The 13,820-nt window shown below is 45.3% G+C and overlaps 1 protein-coding gene across 2 annotated transcripts in view; it reads right to left on the bottom strand.

Annotated features, from left to right (window-relative positions):
• RENBP (renin binding protein) overlaps positions 1-11,231 on the bottom strand; it is a 44,897-nt gene extending 33,666 nt beyond the window's left edge. Inside the window, exon 1 of one of the 2 annotated variants that reach the window (XM_085629754.1) lies at positions 11,124-11,231. The gene's annotated coding sequence lies outside the window, so the exon portion shown is untranslated. Of the gene's footprint in view, positions 1-828; positions 942-11,123 lie in introns of those variants that run through there. The other variant, XM_085629755.1, reaches the window with a different exon arrangement.
• Between the last annotated feature and the right edge of the window lie 2,589 nt (positions 11,232-13,820).

The raw sequence follows: 13,820 nt of genomic DNA, 5'->3' as shown, positions 1-13,820 counted from the left end.
CACACAAGGCCTTCTGCTCGGACAAGACCTGGAACCAGGACCGGCTTCTTTTTCCTTCCACACTTTACCTTCCTTTCCATTCACAGTGGAGGGACCGCTGTTTTGATATGTCCACTTTTTTATGCTAGAAGGAGTCATTTGGATTCTTCTCTCAGAAGCTCAGCACCTCAACATCTTTGCTTCTGGTGGGTTTTTAATTGGGGTATTAGTGAACTTGTGAACTATATCCAAGGTAAATCCGTTACAATCCAGCCTACAGTGAAGGCACTGTTCCCGCTCATGTTTCATGGACTTACAATCCTCGCATTATTAAGGAGCCAAACACGGCTGCAGAAGGACTGAAGCCAACTTCAGACAAGGTCAGGAACCCACTGTTGCGTCTTACATTTGAAAGCCTATTATGTCATACTGTTATTTAATATTTTGTTATACTTATTTAATTCCATTGTCACAACGTATTCGTTCATGGTACTTACCTGCCACGCACCGTATTGACCTGGTGTGAAGTGACACGCTGGTCAGATGGAACGTGAAGTATCGGCACGCCAAGATCACCCTACGCGAACCTTGCCGGAGGACGCGCAACACAGGAGCATGGCGGACACCTTTGTTTTTAATGAACGAGGCCAGTTTTGGAAGCCCTCCAAATGTTTTGGTACTGAAGAGATACATTGTGAACTAACGATCCATAAATTTACAAATTGATTAAAAAGCGCAGTGCTTGCATCCGAAACAAATGGTACAGAAGGAATTGTATATCGGAGACGTTATGATCTTTAATTAAAGGGATGTTGTGCTATTGTAGAAATCACTGGAGAGATAACCTACATAGTGCAACCGTGCAATCATACGATGGCGGCTTCACAAAGCGTACGACGACCACCGACATCCTTCCTGCTTGCTTCAGGGAATCCAGATGGAAATGCAAATGGTGCATTAGGGCGGTGAATCCCAACCTGTGGTCCAGGGACCCCTGGGGTCCGCGAAGCCTCCTCAGGGGGGTCCACAACTACTTAGAAAATTAAATAATATTGACAGATTAATTAAGTGTTTATAAATAAAGAAGCTAAATGTACAATTGACATTTTTTAAATGCACTGTAAATGTGAAGGAATTTGGAAACTGCAGACTAAATATTAAATTAGTCTCCTCAGATTGATTTGTGGGAGCAATGCAGGGGCATCAAACAGAATGTAACATGGACAATGAGTGGCCTCAACTGAATTTACAAAAGCTCCAACCTGTATATAAAAATTACATTTTGATTTTTTAAACATATTATTTATGTGATTGCAAATTAAATAAAATTCGCCATCATTTGCGTAATTTTTTTTCTGTATTTTTCAGTATTGTTTTGCGGTTCAACAATGCGTAGGCGGGGGCCTAAGGCTAGCTGCCATGACTCAGTGGGGGGGGGACCTCCAATAATGATTCAAGAGGGGTGGCCGGGTCCTGGGGTTCCAGTAATGATTAATTGGGGGTCCGCGGAATTCAGAAGGCTGAGAACCACTGGTTTAGGGCATTTGACAATTATTTCGTTGCAACCGAAGGAAAGAGATATGAACCCGACTGCAGAGAGCACTATTATCTAATTCACTGAGATCTGAAGGGCAGAAGATGTTTGATCATTTGCAGGTGAAGTTAATGGTGAATGAGGGATCCGGGATAATACCAGAGAAGCAATCCATAGATTAAAATTGAGCTTTCTGGAAGAACACAGGGTCATTGTGAAGAGGCATTGAGGAATGTTCAGAAAGAAGTAATATGTATTTTGGCTGCTTTCTGTGAATGTGGAAATGTGATAGGTCAAGAAGTCTCCAACCTTTGTTATAATGAGAGCTACTTACGTTCAATGAAAATCCTACGGAGCTACTAACACATATGGCTGTTACCATTGTGACTAAATTAGATAAGATTACATTAGTGGCCTCTTAAAGCAGGGTCACAGCCATGTCCATCGCAAACCATAAGGGACCGTCACCAGCAGTAATGTCAAATAAATGCTTTATCAGTTTGTAATGCCCCTACATGTCATAGGAGCCAGATATGTAATTCAGCCTGGCACCTAGGAAAAATTGTGAGTAGAAAGTCTACTCCATGCAGCATGAATTATCATTGAATTGTCAACTTTAAATAAATACATTTGGTCTCCAAACATCAACTTATTAGTTCTGAAAATACACACATTTTAGTCTCAAATACAGGTTTTTAATTTGTAGGAGTATTCTTAATGTAATTTAAAAAAACATTTTATTTACTCAGTTAGGATGAACACAGGGGAGCTACTTACAGTTATCTGGAGAGTTACAAGTAGGAGTGAGATTGTAGATGTTGAATTATTTCAGAAAAAAAATGTAGCAGCATGGTGGTAGACAGAAATTGCTGTGTGAATGGTTTTAATCACACAAAATAATACTTAAAAAAAATATATATGTTTATTGATTTTGTGCATGACAATGAACATTTAGGAGATCGTTTCACAAATCACTTAAGGAGTAATGGGGAACAAATAAAGTCAGGCAATAAACCAATCTATTCCAAACAACCAAGTCCAAAACCACCTCCCCTCATGTGCCATGCCATCTCTTCGCTTAGAATTGATATACACAAAATGTAACGTTCCCTAAAGGGCCAGTCACCTCACAAATACTCCAAACCAAACACCTGCGCGTCACATAGATGGGTAGTAGATGCGTCAGCTTAGTCATAGCCCTCCCATTGGTCCATGAGCTTACACCCCCGATCCCTAGCCTTCGCATCAGCTCTTATCGTACCACATCCGTTTGCCATGCTGTAACGGAGATCACAAAACAATACTTGAGCAAAATTCTGTCCCACTTGAGCATAAAGTTAGAAGTGTTCCACTCAGTGTGAGGGTTGACTTCAAAGCATTACTGGATGCTACGTGTATAAAGGAAGGTTATCACTCAGTTGACACAGCAGAGTCTGTTTCTGCAGTGACTGTCACTAAAATCAAAATCCATTTATGTGTGAATCGGAGGTCCTTAAATAGAACACTGTGGTTGAGTGTCTCCCACTTCTGAAAACTGATGAGATGCTGACGATGGGGGCCAAAGCTAAGTTTTTCTCCAGTACAGATTTTCTACCTTATCACTGGGTTGCTGCAGAGACAGAATCACAATTGTTCCCCAGTCTGCCATGCCAAATGGATCCTAGACATATTTTTAACTTTTGGGTTAGCAACAAAGTTGTTTGAAATGTTTTATTCTATGTCTTATTTAAAGACAATCCAGGGGCACAGATGTTTCAAGAAAATATATTAATTTTAGACACAAAAGGGTTCAACACTATTTAAAAGATTATAACAATTCGATATTAAGCATTCAAGAACCAGTGAGCACACAAGAAGATGTCCAGATCATCGATGTGAGTTTCTTTAAAAACTTCTCTTTATTTCATATTTTCATAAGAGCGGAAGATCATAGCCGACGTGTTTTGTCTCTAAAAGAGACTTCTTCAGGGCTCCACAAACATTCTTTTCGAATCTGAAAACATGGAGAACATGAGCTACGGGCTACCATGCCATCTCTGACAATGTCTACTGTTTAAGAAGTCTTCCGAATATTGGATTCTCAGCTATCTGGATTGAATTATGCATATGCCAATGTGAATACCCTCTTTATTACTTTGTGGAGCCCTGAAGAAGTCTCTTTTAGAGTTGAAACGTGTTGGCTATTATCTTCTGCTCTTATGACAATATGAAATAAAATGAGACAAGTTTTTTAAGAAACTCACATCGATGATCTGGACATCTTCTTGTGTGCTCTCTTGTTCTTGAATGCTTAATGTCGAATTGTTATAATCTTTTAAATAGTGCTGAACCCTTTTGTGTCTAATGTTGTAATAGGACTTGTTCCTAGTTAAGGAGCATAGAGGGGAGTGCTCCTTGGTTCTTTGCACTATATGATACCTCAGGACACTTTTTTCACTTGTCAGGTGCGGTTCTCAATAGCCTCTACCCTCTTTTCATTTGCATTTAATATATTAATTTATGCAACAGCAACGGATGAACATTACTTTTGGTCAAGGTTTTAAGTGTGTTGCAAGAAAGAGGTATTGCTGGTTAGCAAAGACAAATGCAGGTTTTAACTCCCATCTCGAACAGTGTCTCAATTCTGATGGATTTAAACCTAAAGCAACGTCACGAAAGCCATTGTAGAGGCATCCGCGCCATCGCATGAGTACCAGCCATGTTCATTTATTGCTTTAGATGAATACTGTGAGAGGTTTCTGAATGGCTATGCAATGGTTACTGAAGGACTCAAGGAAATGTTAAGAAAGAGAAAAATGTGTACCGGGTGACAACCAGAAAGCAGTTTTGAAAGAACTCAAAGACATGAACGTGAAAGCCCCTGCACTGCAAGCATTTGAGCCTGAATCGTGGTGTGTGGTCACCGCGTCCACTGGAGCCGTAGGTTTACAGTGACGCGCCAGTGGGTGTAAGCGAAACACAGGAGCATTGCTTTTATTTCATGTACAATACGAGAAGCGGAGAAAAACTAAATTACATTAGAAAAAGTGGCATTAGCATTTTCTTGGGTTATTGACAAATCGAAAATGTATCTATGGAATACTCAGTTTATGCTACGTACTGACCATAACCCACTGATTTATGTTATGGGCGAATATGGTACGGTCAAAGCTTCAGCCAGGAGAGTACGTTTGACATCCAGACTACAGGAGTATGGTTTAAAAATCAAACATACCTATGGAGGCAGCAACCGTAGCAGATTCTTTATGTGTTCATCTCTTCAAGAGGATTTGTTTTGTTATGTTATGTTATGTTAGCCGGATTTGTATAGCGCACAGCTGCCCCAGCAGAAACTTTGTTGATTTGACATAAAGGGATGGCCTGGACACCTCAGTGGTGAATTACAAAGGTTTAGTGAAGTTGCGTCTGAGAGAAGTCTAAAAGGTAGTATTCTACTCAGACAGGATAGGTTTGTTCCTTTACTAGAGCTGCTAAATAGTGTAATTTGCCTAGCCGATTAAGGAAATCTTGGTTGCACCACTAGCAAGAAAATTAATACCTAATAGTTTTGGGTGGCTAGGAGCGGACCCCCAAGTTGGAAATTAGTGAATGTTTATATGAAATGTGTCCCCTCAAGCAAGCACTGCACCGTGAAGAATACATCCCTAGAATCGGTTCCATGTCCGATGGTCCAAGAGCGGCGATAGCCATTGGGTTTGCGGGCCACTGGCGCTGGGTCTGAAATACTCGATTATGGACTAACGGAGGGGAACCCAACTGCTATTGCTTTTGGCAAACGCGTGCTCTCGTATGTCAGATACAAATGCGAAGTTACCACCATACTCCACATCTGCCACTGGAGAAGTACTGTTCAGACCTCAGAAAAGAAGGGAGTGGGTGGATTACCATGGTGATCCCAGGGTGGCTTTGTGACGTGACTGGTGGTGAATAGAGTAAAAACAGCTGTGTGTTTGTGAGAGAAAATGTTTGGCTCGAAGCAGAAAGGAAAGCTATTATAAGAAGCAACTTGGCGCAAGAGAAGTTGATGTGAAGGTTTGTGATTGGGTTTTATTTAAAAAGTTCCAGAGTTGATAACAAGTGTTTTGAAGTTGATGGAACTGTTTTAGTCACAATGTCTCAAGCAGCGTTGTGCTGCTGAACGGTGGATGGTGGTGATGATTGGTGGTGGCGATTGTAAACGGTAGGCGCTTGGTTGTCGCCAGCATGGATTGTAAGTCAGTGTTTTGGGAGCATGCTAACAAGGAGACTGCCAGACTGGCTACTAGTGACTGTGTGTAACAGACTGGTTCTCACGAAGGTTCAACTGGTGTGCATGAATCTTTCAACAGAGGCGGACACCTATAAGGCTCCGACAGAAGCATTGTCGCTGGTACTTCCGATGGCGGTGCATCTGCTGGTGTTATGGCATAATTCCAAGGTTGCCTATGAAATTAGCATTTATGAAATGTTCTAGTAATAGCCCTTGGGTAAATATTTGTTTATTACTTATGGTGCCTTTTTGGTTATTTTACCTTTGATATTATTGAAGTTCATCCTTTTTTGTTTGATTAAAGCGGCGAAGATGTTTTGTATATTACATCTGAAGGTTTATCATGTTATACTGTTTTGGTGAACATCCTCATGCTTTTTTAACTCTGTTGTGAAAGTGATTTAGCGGGTGTGTTATGTGGGCAAATTTTCTCTTTGATGATACCAACCTGGTTGCGGGGTGAAATATTGCTGTTAGGTGAGCAACGGTTGCTTGAGGTGTTCCGCCGGGCAGGGCTTTGCGAAGTCCAATCGAGAGATCACTGGTGCATGAGCTCTGAGTTCAGTAGTTGTTCTGTGAGGTTGTGTTCTCTTTTCAAGGGAGTGGACAAAGTCAATAGCTGATTATTTAACATGAGTGGTGAGGAACTGTCTGTTGTATAGAATGTCACTCACTTCTCTGTTCTACTGACGGACGTCCGTAGCTTCAGTCTGGATTGAGTTGTGGGGGCAGCTTCTCAGCAATCCTTGTTATCACCAAAATAAACTTAGATGTTTTTTTTCAAGAGTCTGGATCACATTTCTGCTGGTTGTGTCCACAAGAAGAGGTGTAACTGGGCTAATGATGCCTTTGGGTGGTCATTACTGCAGCCATACAATTTCCTTAAACTTCTTATAGCTTTGGAAACCACAAGAGGCCTGGAGTCAACAAACATCAGACCCCTCACACAGGCTGGAGAACATTGCTAAAGTTGGACCTCACTCAAAAATCAACCTTCACAAGGTCTGTTAGCAACTGCACAAGGTCTTGAATCTAGTAAGTCACTGAATCCATACAAAGCCTGTGGCCCACACAAGTCATGGAATTACCGCAAGGTCTGAAAATAGGACAAAGTCAAAAGATAGAGAAGAACCTGGGAAGCACAAGACTCTCCAAGCAGGTGGAAAATTGCAGGCATCATCGCAGCCCCTGGTCTAGGCTAACACCATTCTGGAACTACTCAGGGGTCACTGGTGCTGACACTAATGGGTTTCACCCGGAAGTGACCTTTACAACCAGAATGTTATGTGCAATTAGAGTTGATTTGTTGAAATCCAACACTCTTCCACATCATCTGCTTTCATTCTGAGCGATAATTCACCAAAGAAATGGTGTTGCCTGAAGATAGTTTAGTTGCAGGTTAAGCCAAACCCTCTTCTCCTTTTGCTTTGGTATGAGCTAGAAGACAGTTGACAAAATAAAATGTTGCAAAAACTGTCACATGTACCAAGATAAAATCTTGAAGAAAAGTGGAACCAGAAAACTGCACAACAAAAACTAAATATAGGTACAGCTAAATGCAAGAGGAAAAGGCAGCTATAGTTAAGCGAAGGGGCAGGTATTTTAATAAGGTTGTATCAAACTTGCTAGTGGTGTTGGCGGTGCTTTTACTGCTGATGGGAGCAATTGCTTGCTGTAGCAGGGCAAGAAATAGGAGCAAGGGATATGCAGGCTCACAGAATAAATGGTTCTTACCAAAATGCAAAGTTTGTTAACTTAGATAGAAAATACAAAATCAAAATATTAAACGTTATGCGGTGGCAAATATGTCCTTGGATTTGAGAGGCGGTGGAAGCGAAAGGAAAGATTATGTTGCGCCTTCTTACCGGTCACTAGATCCTCATCCGTTCTGACGGCCTCATGGAACTCGTCTGTGAATGGGCAGGGCATATGTGGGATGTATTGTCAGGGTGAGCGCCATCTTGAACATATACCCTTAAGGGAATACAAAGTTGTGCTGGTGCACAAGAGAGGGCGGTATATAGTAGAATACATATAACTGAAATTAGATCATAGTTTTAGACACCAGATATAGATTTTCATTTTGCCTTGGACCCCAAACTCAAGAAGAAGTGATAGCAGCAGAAGGCAAAAATGAGGCAACGGCCACTGATTCCATGTTTGAAAGGTATCCCTTCGTGGTCACCAAATGTAGAGATTACACTTCAGGGATGTCTTTATGGTTCCTATTTCTCTTCTGCGGTGGGTCGCCAGCTGCTCAGTCAGTGGGTGCACCAAGAAGACATATGAGCTGATACTATGACCCTACGCTTCCCCCCATGACTCCTGAAATTCCAGCCCCATTTGCTCAGAGTAAAAACTCACCAGACTCCATGCTGGAGTACCCCAACAAGAGCCATAACGCCCTACCCCTGCTGACTGACCCTCCTCCCATCACCTATTCAACTATACACTCACGTTACCCTCCAATATACTCTGCCTCGGACCACACAGACCACCTTAACCAAACTTCCCCATCCCTGGTTAACCCCCTCTGTCTCTACACTGAAATCACGCATGCGCATCACACTTCACAAGTGGAAGGCAACTTGGACCCCAGGCACGGATATAAGAGGCCCCCAGAGTGACTTCACTGCAGTGCTCAATATTGTAAAGCAAAATACTTTCAAGACCTTAACACTTCTTAAATCAGACTCCCCCAGCGCCTACGCTGCACCCTCATGGATTCAAAACTGATGTTGTCCCGCCATCCTACTATACCTTACAAGAACACAACACTGAACACCCACTTAAACTACCGTCCTTTCCATCAAATACCATCCTTTTCCAAAGCACTATGTTTTCATTCAGCACCTCGGGAGAGGAGCCGCCCTGGGCTTCTTCCTACCTCTGTGACTAACCCTCCTCGGCCTCATGGTTATTATTGAACTCTCCGCCGAGTCCCAGGGGGACCTCAAGACACCGCCCGCATCCTTCTGCTCACGATCCACCTCTGCTGCAGAGGACATCAATTCCTGTGGAGATTCTTGAGCCCACCACATGGAATACACTCAGATCTTCTCGGTTCCATCCTTTTTCTTGCCATCTTCAGGCCCACATCTTGGGTTGTCTGACTGCAACCGGATGCTGTATGGCCCTTCTTCCCTCATGCTGAGCTCTGCGTAAACAAATACGTGACTTTCTAGGACCAAGTGCCAACCCTGCCTCCCCTGGAGTCCCACCTGGCACGCTGGCACCACCGCCATCTGCACGTAACTTTGGGGTGCCCCTCAGTTCCAAAAGGAGCCTTGAGGAAGCCATTTTATCCACTACCGTGGACTACAGGCTCCAAATATTAAACACGCGCCAGAGCTCTCCGCTCTCCCCTCACACGTGGCCAAACTCCTACTCAGTAATCATGAGCGAACTTGTTTACTGCAACAGTCTTGTGGTTTCCATCCCTCATCGCGCGTTCTCCCTCTTCGATAAGGTCATCGATAACCCACCTAGACCGGCACACACTTCTTACCAACGCCAGCAGGTCAGCCATCTCTGGACAAAGGGCAGACTTCAGTCCAGACAAGCGCCATGGGGTATAATGCACGTCTAAGACGGGACATCGGTTCACGAAGGAGAACCCTGCGCCAAACTCCACTTTCCAACCTAAGGCCCTTTTTCTGAAATTGACAAAATTCTTAATGCAGTAAATTTGCACTCAATTCTCCTGATATAACAGGGATTGGTAATTCCAGGTTGGGGAGTTAGCACGGTATTCCAAGCGTCTGGTTAAGTGCTGGGGAATGTCAGGGAAAGCTGGAGTTACTGCACCATATTTTTGCAGGAAATTCCCGCTTACGGGGCCATTTGCTCGGGAAAAATTCAGAACGGCTCAATCCTGAGAAATGTGGCCTCATATGCGGAAATGCGAAATAAACAAGTTACTTAGAAACTATCATTTCCGCCCAAATACGTATTTCAATACACCTTGAAATTAGGGCCATATTTTGGAGGGGATACAGAGCAGTGAAAGTTATTACCTCTTTATGGTACAAACCACAGACTGAGCACGGGCCTCTAAACTAGGGGCGGCGTGATATTAGTGAGCCCCCCAAGTGTGCCTCCCACCTTCTCCCACTCTGCCAATCACTTCCATGTCCAGGGCGCGCCCCTCCATCCACAGGTGAAGGTTCCAGCGACAGTACGGATCTGGCAGTACCTGTCTGTGGTATCACCCGTCTTGCCTGGCTTCTGTGTCCGGACATCACTTGTCTTACCCAGCTCGTCGGGCATCTCGTAATTGTCCTGCCACCTGAGCCTGGTACCACCCACCTCTAGGGCCACCTGGTTCTTCTGACATGTGGCTCCTGTGTTATGTGTCTATGTCCTGTGTACCTGGCTCTGATCACACCTGTTGCGTGCCACCTGATTCTGATGTCACCTGGTTCTTGTGACATGTGGCTCCTGTGTTACAAGTCTGTGTGTCCTGTGCACCTGGCACCACCTGTTGTGTGTCACCTGACTCTTGTGACATGTGGCTCCTGTGCTACAAGTCTGTGTGTCCTGTGCACCTGGCACCACCTGTTGTGTGTCACCTGACTCTTGTAACACGTGACTCCTGTGTTACAAGCCTGTGTGTCTGTCTCGGGTACCACCGGTTGTGTGTCATCTGGTTCTGATGTCAGCTGGCTCTTGTGACATGTGGCTCCTGTGTTACAAGCCTGTGAGTCTGTCTCGGGTACCACCGGTTGTGTGTCATCTGGTTCTGATGTCAGCTGGCTCTTGTGACATGTGGCTCCTGTGTTACAAGTCTGTGTGTCCTGTGCACCTGGCACCACCTGTTGTGTGTCACCTGACTCTTGTGACATGTGGCTCCTGTGCTACAAGTCTGTGTGTCCTGTGCACCTGGCACCGCCTGTTGTGTGTCACCTGACTCTTGTAACACGTGACTCCTGTGTTACAGCCTGTGAGTCTGTCTCGGGTACCACCGGTTGTGTGTCATCTGGTTCTGATGTCAGCTGGCTCTTGTGACATGTGGCTCCTGTGTTACAAGTCTGTGTGTCCTGTGTACCTGCCTCTCCTACCACCGGTTGCGCGTCACCTAGCTATTGTAACACGTGACTCCTGTGTTACAAGTCTGTGTACCTGGCTCGGGTACCACCGGTTGTATGTCACCTGGTGCTGTCGTCAGCTGGCTCTGGTATCTCTGCCCGATGTGTGTGCATCTCTACTATAGCGTGTCTGTCCCTTTAAGTTTCCAGTGTGCCAGTTCTGTTGTGTGGGTCTGTTCTGGGGGATCTCTGATGTTTGCCTGTCTGTCTCTATTTCGTGTGTAACTCTAATAAGTTTTCCCTCACCCCAAGGCTGCTGCCTGTCTCCTCTTACCAGCCGTCGCTCTGCCCTCCACTCCTGCCAGCGGTCCTTCCTCTCCAGATACCCGAGGACTCTCAGCTCCAGGCTCCGGTCTGCGCTCCTCTCAGCTCCGGGTCATGTGACAGTCCGGCTGCGCAGCTGACTCGGCTCTTTCCAGAGCCGCCGGGGGCAGTGATGTGTGCAGAGCTCTGCAGGAACCCCGCGCCATCTGTGCCTGTTTTCCTGGGTTTAGACTCATTTCCTCTGGGTCTCCACTCACCTGTCCAAGAGTGCGCGTGACTCCATGCACCATAGAAGTCAGAGCTGAGCGTTCGTCTGCCTTCCCGGTGCATTATGGTACTTGTAGTTTCTAGAGCCACTAGAGGCAGCGATGTGTGTGCAGAGCTCTGCAGAGAAGCCCCGCTCCATCTGTGCCTGTTTTCCTGGGTTTAGACTAATTTCCTCTGCGTCTCCTGTCCAAGAGTGCTGTGACTCCTTGAACCGTGGAAATTAGAGCTGAGCGTTCGTCTGTATTCCCGGTGCAATATGGTACTTGTAGTGTCTATAGACACCAGGGGTAGTGATGGGTACAGGGAAGCCCCGCTCCATCTGTACCTGTTTTCCTGGGCTTAGACTCATTTCCTCTGGGTCTCCTGTCCAAGAGTGCTGTGACTCCTTGCACCGTAGAAGTCAGAGCTGAGCGTTCGTCTGCATTCCCGGTGCATTATGGTACTTGTAGTTTCTAGGGCCACCAGGGGCAGTGACGTGTGTGCAGAGCTCTGCAGGGAAGCCCCATTCCATCTGTGCCTGTTTTCCGGGTTTAGACTCATTTCATCTGGGTCTCCTGTCTGAGAGTTCTCATGACTCCTTGCACCCTTAGAAGTCTGTAGTTTCCAGAGACACTATGGGTAATGATGTGTGTGCAGAGCTCTGCAGGGAAGCCATGCTCCATCTGTGCCTGTTTTCCTGGGCTTATACTCATTTCCTCTGGGTCGACTGTTCAAGAGTGCTGGTGACTCCTTGCACCAGTAGAAGTCAGAGCTGAGCGTTTGTCTGCCTTCCCGGTGCATTATGGTACTTGTAGTTTCTAGAGCCACTAGGGGCAGCGATGTGTGTGCAGAGCTCTGCAGGACAGCCCTGCTCCATCTGTGCCCGTTTTCCTGGGTTTAGACTAATTTCCTCTGGGTCGCCTGTCGAAGAGTGCTTGTGACTCCTTGCACCATAGAAATCAGAGCTGAGCGATCATCTGCCTTCTGGTGCATTATGGTACTTGTAGTTTCTAGAGCCACCAGGGGCAGTGATGTGTCTGCAGAGCTCTGCAGGGGAGCCCAACTCCATCTGTGCCTGTTGTCCTGGGTTTAGGCTCATTTCCTCTGGGTCTCCTGTCTAGAGGGCTTGTGACTCCTTGCTTCGTAGAAGTCAGAGCTGAGTGTTTGTCTGCCTTCCTGGTGCATTGTGGTATTTGTAGTCCTAGAGCCACCAGGGGTAGTGATGTGTTAGCAGAGCTCTGCATGAAAGCCCCGCTCCGTCTGTGACTGTTTTCCTGGGTTTAGACTCATTTCCTCTGGGTCTGCTGTCCAAGAGTGCTCTTGAGTCCTTGCACCATAGAAGTCAGAGCTGAGCGTTTGTCTGCCTTCCTGGTGCATTATGGTATATGGGACTTGTAGTTTCTAGAGCCACCAGGGGTAGTGATGTGTGTGCAGAGCTCTGCAAGAAAGCCCCGCTCCATCTGTGACTGTTTTCCTGGGTTTAGGCTCATTTTCTCTGGGTCACCTGTTCAAGAGTGCTGGTGACTCCTTGTCTCCTTGCACCGTAGAAGTCAGAGCTGAGCGTTAGTGTGCCATCTGGTGTGTTATGGTAATTGTAGTTTCTAGAGCCGCCAGAGGCAGTGATGTGTGTGCAGCGCTCTGCATGAAATCCCCACTCCATCTGTGACTGTTTTCCTGTGTCTAGACTAATTTCCTCTGGGTCTCATGTCCAAGAATTCTCGTTACTCCCTGCACCATAGAAGTCAGAGCTGAGTGTTCGTCTACCATCCCGGTGCATTGTGGTACTTGTAGTTTCCTGAGCTGCTGAGGTAGTGGAGTGTTCGCAGAGCTTTGCAGAGAAGTCCTGGTCCATCTGTGCGTGTTTCCCTGGGTTTAAACTCTGGGGTCTCCTCTCCAAGAATTAATTTCACTCCCTGCACCATAGAAAGCAGAATTGAGCATTATTATGCCTTCCCGGTGCATTATGGTACTTGCAGTCCAGTGTTCCATTTTTCAGGTACTGCTGCCGATGTCAGCGAGCACTGAGGCCATGGTCAGTGGCACATTATTGTCTACTTTAAGATGCCTGCAGGCCCATCTGTGCATTGAGATGTTGTTGAACTGTACAGATATAACCCCCTTCTGATGTTACTCTTTAAAAAAAATTTTTTTTAATTGAAAATAGAAACACATATTACAAACATATCAAAAAACATAAAAGATATTCCAAATGTAAAATATTCAATACAAATGTCCAATATACATCACAAAACAATAAGAATACAACAAATTATAGCAAATCAACTAAAATACATCTGCAGATTGCAAAAATGATAAAACATACTAGAGTGATCACCACAATATTGCCTGAGGGAGAGAGGAGAGTAAGTGAGTTCCAATATTTGAAGTGTGAGTTACACTGGACCGTGACAAGATATGACATACCGGGCGGCTGTGGTACAGCGGTCCCGTGTGTGGAAGC

Source organism: Triturus cristatus, chromosome 10, assembly GCF_964204655.1.
Source record: "Triturus cristatus chromosome 10, aTriCri1.1, whole genome shotgun sequence".
In the NCBI taxonomy this organism is placed as follows: domain Eukaryota; kingdom Metazoa; phylum Chordata; class Amphibia; order Caudata; family Salamandridae; genus Triturus; species Triturus cristatus.
The sequence above is the reverse complement of the archived record's forward strand: the minus strand, read 5'-3'. Positions and strand labels throughout refer to the sequence as shown.